Below are 9,010 nucleotides of genomic sequence, written 5' to 3' on the forward strand. Positions count from 1 at the left end.
GAAAAAAACAAAAGTTATCAAAAATAAAAAAAGAATTACTCCTAATCTAATAGCCCTATCAAAATAAAAAAAGCCCCCCAAAATAAAAAAAAACCTAGCCTACAATAAACTACCAATGGCCTTAAAAGGGCCTTTTGTGCATTGCCCCAAAGAAATCAGCTCTTTTACCTGTAAAAAAAATATACAAACACCCCCCAACAGTAAAACCCACCACCCAAACAACCAACCCCCCCAAATAAAAACCCTATCTAAAATAACCTAAGCTCCCCTTTGCCCTGAAAAGGCATTTGTATGGGCATTGCCCTGAAAAGGGCATTAGCTGTTTTACTGCCCAGACCCTACTCTAAAAATAAAACCCAACAAAAAACCCTTAAATAAACCTAACACTAACCCCCGACGATCCACTTACAGTTATTGAAGTCCCGCTTGAAGGATCCATCCAGCCAGCAAGAAGTCTTCATCCAGGCAGCCTCTTCCATCTTCATCCAGCCGGCGAGGAGCGGGTCCATCCTGAAGACATCTGGCGCGGAGCTCCTCTTCAATACGGTCGCCGCCGTAAACTGGATCTTCAATGCAAGTGACGTCATCAATGATGGCGTCCCTTGCATTCCGATTGGCTGAAAGGCTCCAATCAGCCAATAGGATTTGAGCAGCTAAAATCCTATTGGCTGTTCCAATAGGATGGAGACTCCTTGCCAGCTGGATGAAGACTTTTTGCCGGCTGGATGAAGACTTCTTGCCGGCTGGATGGATCCTTCAAGCGGGACTTCAATAACTGTAAGTGGATCATCGGGGTTAGTGTTAAATTTATTTAAGGATTTTTTGGGTGGGTTATATTTTTAGAGTAGGGTCTGGGCAGTAAAATAGCTAAATGCTCTTTTCAGGGCAATGCCCATACAAATGCCCTTTTCTGGGCAAAGGGGAGCTTAGGTTATTTTAGATAGGGTTTTTATTTGGGGGGCTTTGTTGGTTGGGTGGTGGGTTTTACTGTTGGGGGGTGTTTATATTTTTTTTTTTACAGGTAAAAGAGCTGATTTCTTTGGGGCCGTGCCCCACAAAAGGCCAGTGGTAGTTTATTGTAGGCTAGGGATTTTTTTATTTTGGGGGGCCTTTTTATTTTGATAGGGCTATTAGATTAGGAGTAATTCTTTTTTATTTTTTTATGTGTTTTTTGTTTTTTTCATAATTTAGTGTTTTTTTATTTTTTGTAACTTAGCATTTATTTTTTTTGTAATTTAGTAATTTTTTAGAAGGTTTAATAGTAGATTTAAATAATTTGAGTAGGGTTAGGGGTTTTTAATATGTAATTTATTTAATTTAATTAGTAGTTTAATGTAATTTTAGTATAATAGTTAGGGTCGGTTAATTAATATTTTAAAAATAGTTAATTTTAATTCTACAGGTAAGTTTTAATTTTTTTGAAGATCGGGATGTTTTAATTTAAACTTCGCGGGTTGTTAGGTTTAGGGGTTAATAGCTTAATTTAATTTATGGCGATGTGGGGGGCTGGCGGTTTAGGGGTTAATAGGTTTAGTTAATGGTAGTGATGTGGGAGGCCAGAGGTTTAGGGGTTAATACGTTTCTTTAGGTGGCAGCGGGGTCCGGGAGCGGATGGATAGGGGTTAAAAACTTTATATAGGTTGCAGCAGGGTCCGGGAGCGGTGGTATGGGCGTTAATAACTTTATATAGGTTGTGGCGGGTCCGGGAGTGGTGGGATAGGGGTTAATAACTTTATTTAGTTGTGGCGGGGTCTGAGAGCGGCGGGATAGGGGTTAAGCATTTTAGTATAGTGGCAGCGTTTAGTTACAGGGTATAAATAAAGTTGGTAAAAAGCCGAATAGACGCGAGATCGATGACTGCTAGTTAACAACAGTCCGATGCTCATCGCCCTGTACTTGGGTAAGAATGTATGCTGTCGGCATTCAGCGATGTCCGCCAGACATTGATAAATCACTTGATCCGACACTGCGGATCAGGTCCGACAGACATCGCTGAATGCGGAGAGCAATACACTCTCCGTATTCAGCATTGCACCAGCAGCTCTTGTGAGCTGCTGGTGCAACGCCACCCCCTGCAGACTTGCGGCCAATCGGCAGCCAGGAGGGGATGTCAATCAACCCGATCGTAGTCGATCGGGTTGATTTCCGGCGATTCCTGTCCGCCTCATCAGAGCAGGCGGACAGGGTTATGGAGCAGCGGTCTTCAGACTCGCCAGAAACATGGACCTTCAAGCTCCGTTCGGAGCTTTATAGATAGGCCCCATAGTGTGAGATCTACAGTTTTCATAGTAATGCTACTTAAGGATTCACTAAAGTTTGATTTTGATCATTTAATTTCCTAGAGTTTACAATAACGTCTAGCATCATAAAATACAACATAGCAAGGCAGTTGTGTACTGTTTGTTAATTAAATATTCATTGCAATAATTTATTTTAAAGTGCCTTTTCTCTGATTTTTGTGAGGTCCCAACATTGTCCCACTGACTTTATTGCTATATTTTATTGCATGAAAGTTGTTAATGTCTTGTACATTTATATACAGAGAGAAAAGAAAGAATGTATAACAGGTGTCTGTGTATCAAGGGCTATAATAAGTGATATGTACACATTATTTACAATATATCAAATTATGGTCATATTTGTATGTTCTAAACAAGTGTTAAATGTTTGCAAAAGGAAAATAAATCATTTTACCTTTATTGAATGTAGCATTTGAATATCAGAACAAATATTTTTATATTCAAATATTACCATTTGAATGTTGATTCTCACAGACTTGTATATCTATAGGAATCCATATTCAAATGTGATATTTGAATGTTACTTTCACATTCAGACCTTAGCCTATTAGAATTTTAATATTTCTTCTATAAAAACATTCAAATGGCAGAGGGGCAATATTCATTCTACCATTTGAATGTCATCATTTCTATATGTGTCCACCTCTAGATGTAACACTGATGCCAGTTACAGAATAAACCGTATCATTTATACTTATCCATTATATATGTTTTTGTGAATGTGGTGCTTTTCTGGTGTGCTTCATACCCTTAATGAAATCATTCAGAAACAAAATTAGCCTAAACATTTATTTCCTAAAGTTTTGTTCTTTTTTTCTGTCAAGATTCCTGCTTCTCTCTCACACTCTGTTATACTTAATATCTTGTCCAATGAGAGGTAAAATAAGCAATGTGGAACCTTCTTAACACTCGACCCTATTTCTCACCCCATGATGATCTGATATCCTAGTTAAGAATGTAAGCTAGAAAGTGATTAATCGGGTAAGGTTTTGTTAAAATCCATATTATTTTTATTTGATTGCACATCCTGGGGTATGTTTAGCATTCCACGCTCTATTTATTTTGAACATTTATATTTTGAGAGCCTGTGTCTGCTTGTTATGTTCATTTGAATATTTATTGCATTTTTTTTAGAAAATTGGTAAAACAAACTAGTAAAGGGAATGGATAAACAAAGGGAATTCTATGTGTGAAACTATAATTCACTTAAAGCTCCATTTTAAATACATTGGCCCAGATTAAAATGAGCTCAAAACTTGATATTACGTCCATGGTAAAACAGATTTACCAGAGAAGCTTTAAAACAGCCAAAATTGCTCTAGAGCACCCTATTCTTTCAATGGATATCGCCACCACGATAAATATCTCGGATATTACAACAAATTGTGGGGTTGCATTCGAATTACACATTTAAAATAAACTTATTTGGCGCTAACTTTAACCCAAATAGCGCGAAAAACAAACTTAATTTTGCGTGTGCATGTATTTCCTCTTAGAGATCAATTGGCCGCTAGCAGGGGGTGTCAATCAACCCAATCGTATAGGATCGGGTTGCTTGCTGTACAACGCTCAGAGGCGGCGGATACAGTTAAGGAGCACCGTTCTTAAGACTGCTGCTTCTTAACACACTGTGGTTTCCGGCAAGCCTGAAGGCTTGCGTGGAAACAGGGCGATATAGCCCCATTTGGGCCATCATAAATCGGCCCCCATGTGTGCTTGTGTGTGTGTCTTTCTGTTCAGCACCATGTGTGTTTGTATGTGTGTGTGCCTTTCTGTTCAACACCTTGTGTGTTTGTGTGTGTCTTTCTGTTCAACACCATTTGTGTTTGTGTGTGTGTGTCTTTCTGTTCAGCACTGTGTGTTTGTGTGTCTTTCTGTTCAACACCTTGTGTGTTTGTGTGTGTCTTTCTGTTCAACACCATTTGTGTTTGTGTGTCTTTCTGTTCAGCACTGTGTGTTTGTGTGTCTTTCTGTTCAACACCTTGTGTGTTTGTGTGTGTGTCTTTCTGTTCAGCACTGTGTGTGTTTGTGTGTGTGTCTTTCTGTTCAACACCTTGTGTGTGTGTGCCTTTCTGTTCAACACCTTGTGTGTTTGTTTGTGTCTTTCTGTTCAACACCGATTGTGTGTGTGTGTCTTTCTGTTCAACACTGTGTGTGTTTGTGTATGTATGTCTTTCTGTTCAGCACTGTGTGTGTTTGTGTGTGTCCTCCTGTTCAGCACCGTGTGTATGTGTGTGTCTTTCTGTTCAACACCGTTTGTGTTTGTGTGTGTCTTTCTGTTCAGCACTGTGTGTGTTTGTGTGTGTTTTTCTGTTCAACACTGTTTGTGTGTGTCTTTCTGTTCAGCACTGTGTGTGTGTGTCTTTCTGTTCAGCACCGTTTGTGTTTGTGTGTGTGTGTCTTTCTGTTCAGCACTGTGTGTGTTTGTATCTTTCTGTTCAGCACTGTGTGTGTTTGTATGTTTGTCTTTCTGTGCAATACTGTGTGTGGGGGGGGGGTGTCTTTCTGTTTACTGTCTGTGTGTGTCTTTCTGTTCATCTCCCTATATTAGTTTGTTTTATATTCATCTGGCTATACGATTAGCTGTCTTTCTGCTATTAACAAAGAAACAAAGATATTTTTGGCTGATAAGGATGATCATACCCCAATCAAGTCTGCCATATTTCTAGTTTCCTCTTAGAGATCAATCGGCCGCTAGCAGGGGGTGTCAATCAACCCAATCGTATAGGATCGGGTTGCTTGCTGTACAACGCTCAGAGGCGGCGGATACAGTTAAGGAGCACCGGTCTTAAGACTGCTGCTTCTTAACTGTGGTTTCCGGCAAGCCTGAAGGCTTGCGTGGAAACAGGGCGATATGGCCCCATTTGGGCCATCATAAATCGGCCCCCATGTGTGCTTGTGTGTGTGTCTTTCTGTTCAGCACCATGTGTGTTTGTGTGTGTCTTTCTGTTCAACACCTTGTGTGTTTGTGTGTGTCTTTCTGTTCAACACCATTTGTGTTTGTGTGTGTGTGTCTTTCTGTTCAGCACTGTGTGTTTGTGTATCTTTCTGTTCAACACCTTGTGTGTTTGTGTGTGTGTCTTTCTGTTCAGCACCATGTGTGTTTGTGTGTGTGTCTTTCTGTTCAGCACCATGTGTGTTTGTGTGTGTGTGCCTTTCTGTTCAACACCGTGTGTGTTTGTGTGTGTCTTTCTGTTCAACACCGATTGTGTGTGTGTGTCTTTCTGTTCAACACTGTGTGTGTTTGTGTATGTATGTCTTTCTGTTCAGCACTGTGTGTGTTTGTGTGTGTCCTCCTGTTCAGCACCGTGTGTGTGTGTGTCTTTCTGTTCAACACCGTTTGTGTTTGTGTGTGTCTTTCTGTTCAGCACCGTGTGTGTTTGTGTGTGTCTTTCTGTTCAGCACCGTGTGTGTTTGTGTGTGTCTTTCTGTTCAACACTGTTTGTGTTTGTGTGTGTCTTTCTGTTCAACACTGTGTGTGTTTGTATCTTTCTGTTCAGCACTGTGTGTGTTTGTATGTTTGTCTTTCTGTGCAATACTGTGTGTGTGGGGGGGTGTCTTTCTGTTTACTGTCTGTGTGTGTCTTTCTGTTCATCTCCCTATATTAGTTTGTTTTATATTCATCTGGCTATACGATTAGCTGTCTTTCTGCTATTAACAAAGAAACAAAGATATTTTTGGCTGATAAGGATGATCATACCCCAATCAAGTCTGCCATATTTCTAGTTCCTGGATAGCCTTATCTCAGGCATTCAGTGTTTGTCTTTATCCACGTCTAAGTTTATTCCATGAATCAAGCACTCTTTATATTAAAAACAAGTGCGTCTGCAAATCACTCATTGAATTTGCTACCCTTAAACGGACAGTGTACGATAAAATGTGCTCTCAATGATCTCTTTTATCTGCTGAAGGGTATTAAATTGTTTACAAATACCTCCTTTTGGTTGTGGTTTCAATGAGTGAATACATATTTTTTATTTATGCAAAAATAAAAATAAAGCAGCAATATGCCGTACATTTAATACCATGCAGCAGTTATAACAAGCTACTGGAAACACACAAAGGGGAAACCCATTTTACAGTATGGTATATCTTTAAGATTATAAACCCTTGTTGTGGTGTTGCTCTTTTTGTGAAAAAAAGAATTTCAGCCTCTGCTTTATTAAGTCCCTAAATATACTTGAATGTTACTATCATCTCCCTGTGCGTGTGTGTCTGTTCATCTCCCTATGAGTGTGTGTCTTTCTGTTCCTCTTCCTATGAGTGTGTGTCTTTCTGTTCCTCTTCCTATGAGTGTGTGACTTTCTGTTCATCTCCCTATGAGTGTGTGTCTGTTCATCTTCCTATGAGTGCGTGTCTTTCTGTTCCTCTTCCTATGAGTGTGTGTCTTTCTGTTCGTCTTCCTATGAGTGTGTGTCTTTCTGTTCCTCTTCCTATGAGTGTGTGTCTTTCTGTTCCTCTTCCTATGAGTGTGTGTCTTTCTGTTCCTCTTCCTATGAGTGTGTGACTTTCTGTTCATCTCCCTATGAGTGTGTGTCTGTTCATCTCCCTATGAGTGCGTGTCTTTCTGTTCCTCTTCCTATGAGTGTGTGTCTTACTGTTCATCTCCCTATGAGTGTGTGTCTTTCTGTTCCTCTTCCTATGAGTGTGTATCTTACTGTTCATCTCCCTATGAGTGCGTGTCTTTCTGTTCCTCTTCCTATGAGTGTGTGACTTTCTGTTCATCTCACTATGAGTGTGTGTCTTTCTGTTCCTCTTCCTATGAGTGTGTATCTTACTGTTCATCTCCCTATGAGTGTGTGTCTTTAGGTCTCTCTTCCTATGAGTGTGTATCTTACTGTTCATCTCCCTATCAGTGTGTGTCTTTCTGTCCATCTCCGTATGTGTGTCTTACTGTTCATCTCCCTATGAGTGTGTGTCTTTATGTTCAGCTCTGCATGCGTGTTTTACTGTCCATCTCCTTATGTTATTGTTTGTCGTTCTGTTCATCTCTGTATGTGTGTGTCTTACTGTCTATCTCTTATGTGAATGTTTTCTGTTCAACTCTGTATGTGTGTCTTACTGTCCATCTCCTTGTGCTATTGTGTGTTGTATTGTTTATCTATGTATGTGTGTGTGTCTTTCTGTTTATCTCTGTATGTGTGTCTTTTTGTCCATCTCCTTATGTGAGCGTGTGTCTTTCTGTTTATCTCCTTATGTGATTATTTGTTGTTCTGTTCATCTCTGTATGTGTGTCTTTCTGTCCATCTCCTTATGTGATTATTTGTTATTCTGTTCATCTCTGTATGTGTCTTTCTGTTCATCTCCGTATGTGTGTCTTTCTGTCCATCTCCTTATGCGTGTCTTTCTGTCCGTCTCTGTATGTGTGTCTTACTGTTCATCTCCCTATGAGTGTGTGTCTTTCTGCTAATCTCTGTATGCGTCTTACTGTCCATCTCCTGATGTGATTGTTTTTTGTTCTGTTCCTCTCTGTATGTGTGTGTCGTTCTGTTCATCTCTGTAAGTGTGTCTTACTGTCTATCTCCTTACGTAATTGTTTGTTGTTCTGTTCAACTCTGTATGTATGTCTTTCTATTTATCTCAGTATGTGTGTCTTTCTGTCCATCTCCTTATGTGAGTGTCTTTTTCTGTTCATCTCCGTATGTTTCTTTCTGTCCATCTCCATATTTGATTGTTTGTTGCTCTGCTCATGTCTTTATGTTCAACTCCTTATGTGAGTGTGTCTTTCTGTCCATCTCCATATTTGATTGTTTGTTGTTCGGTTCATCTCTGTATGTGTGTGTTTTTCTGTCCATCTCCTTATGTGAGTGTGTCTTTCTGTCCATCTCCTTATGTGAGTGTGTCTTTCTGTCCCTCTCTGTATGTGTGTCTTAATTTCCATCTCTTTATGTGATTGTGTGTTGTTCTGTTCCTCTCTGTATATGTGTGTCTTTCTGTCCATCTCTGTATTGTGTCTTTCTGTCTATCTCCTTATGTGATTGTGTGTCTTTCTGTTCATCTCCATATATGTGTCTTACTGTCCATCTCCGTATGTGATTGTTTGTCGTTCTGTTAATCTCTGTATGTGTGTTTTACTGTCCATCTCCTTAGCAATTGTGTGTTCTTATTTTCATCTCTGTATGTGTGTCTTTCAGTCCATCTTTTTATGTGAGTGTGTGTCTTTCTGTTCATCTCTGTATGTGTGTCTTTCTGTCCATCTCCTTATGTGATTGTTTGTTGTTCTGTCCATCTCTTTATGTGAGTGTCTTTCTGTCCATCTCAATATGTGTATGTGTGTGTCTTTCTGTCCATCTCCTTATGTGTTTGTGTGTCTTTCTGTTCATGTGTATGTGTGTGTCTTTCTGTTCATCTCCCTATGTGAATTTGTATCTTTGCTGCTCTTTGTGATGAGTCTTGGTAATTCACTATTTGAGTGTGTCTTTATGTTTATCTCCCTATATGAGTGTGTATCTTTATGTTTATCTCCCTAGGGGCCTGATATTCAAAACTGAGATATTCTAAGACAGTCCTAAAAAAAAAATTCTGTTCTTGCTGTTCAACTGCTTATCAGTGTCTCCTACTGTTCAAATCCCTATAAATGTGTCCTTCTGTTCATCTTTTTATGAGTGTATATTTTTGTTTGTTTACCTATTGTGTCTTTCTGTCCAGCTTGTGTCTGTCTGTTCATTTGCCATATGGTTATGTGTTTTTCTGTTTACCTCGCTTTGAGC

The sequence above is a fragment of the Bombina bombina genome, chromosome 2, assembly GCF_027579735.1.
Source record: "Bombina bombina isolate aBomBom1 chromosome 2, aBomBom1.pri, whole genome shotgun sequence".
Taxonomy (NCBI): Eukaryota; Metazoa; Chordata; class Amphibia; order Anura; family Bombinatoridae; genus Bombina; species Bombina bombina.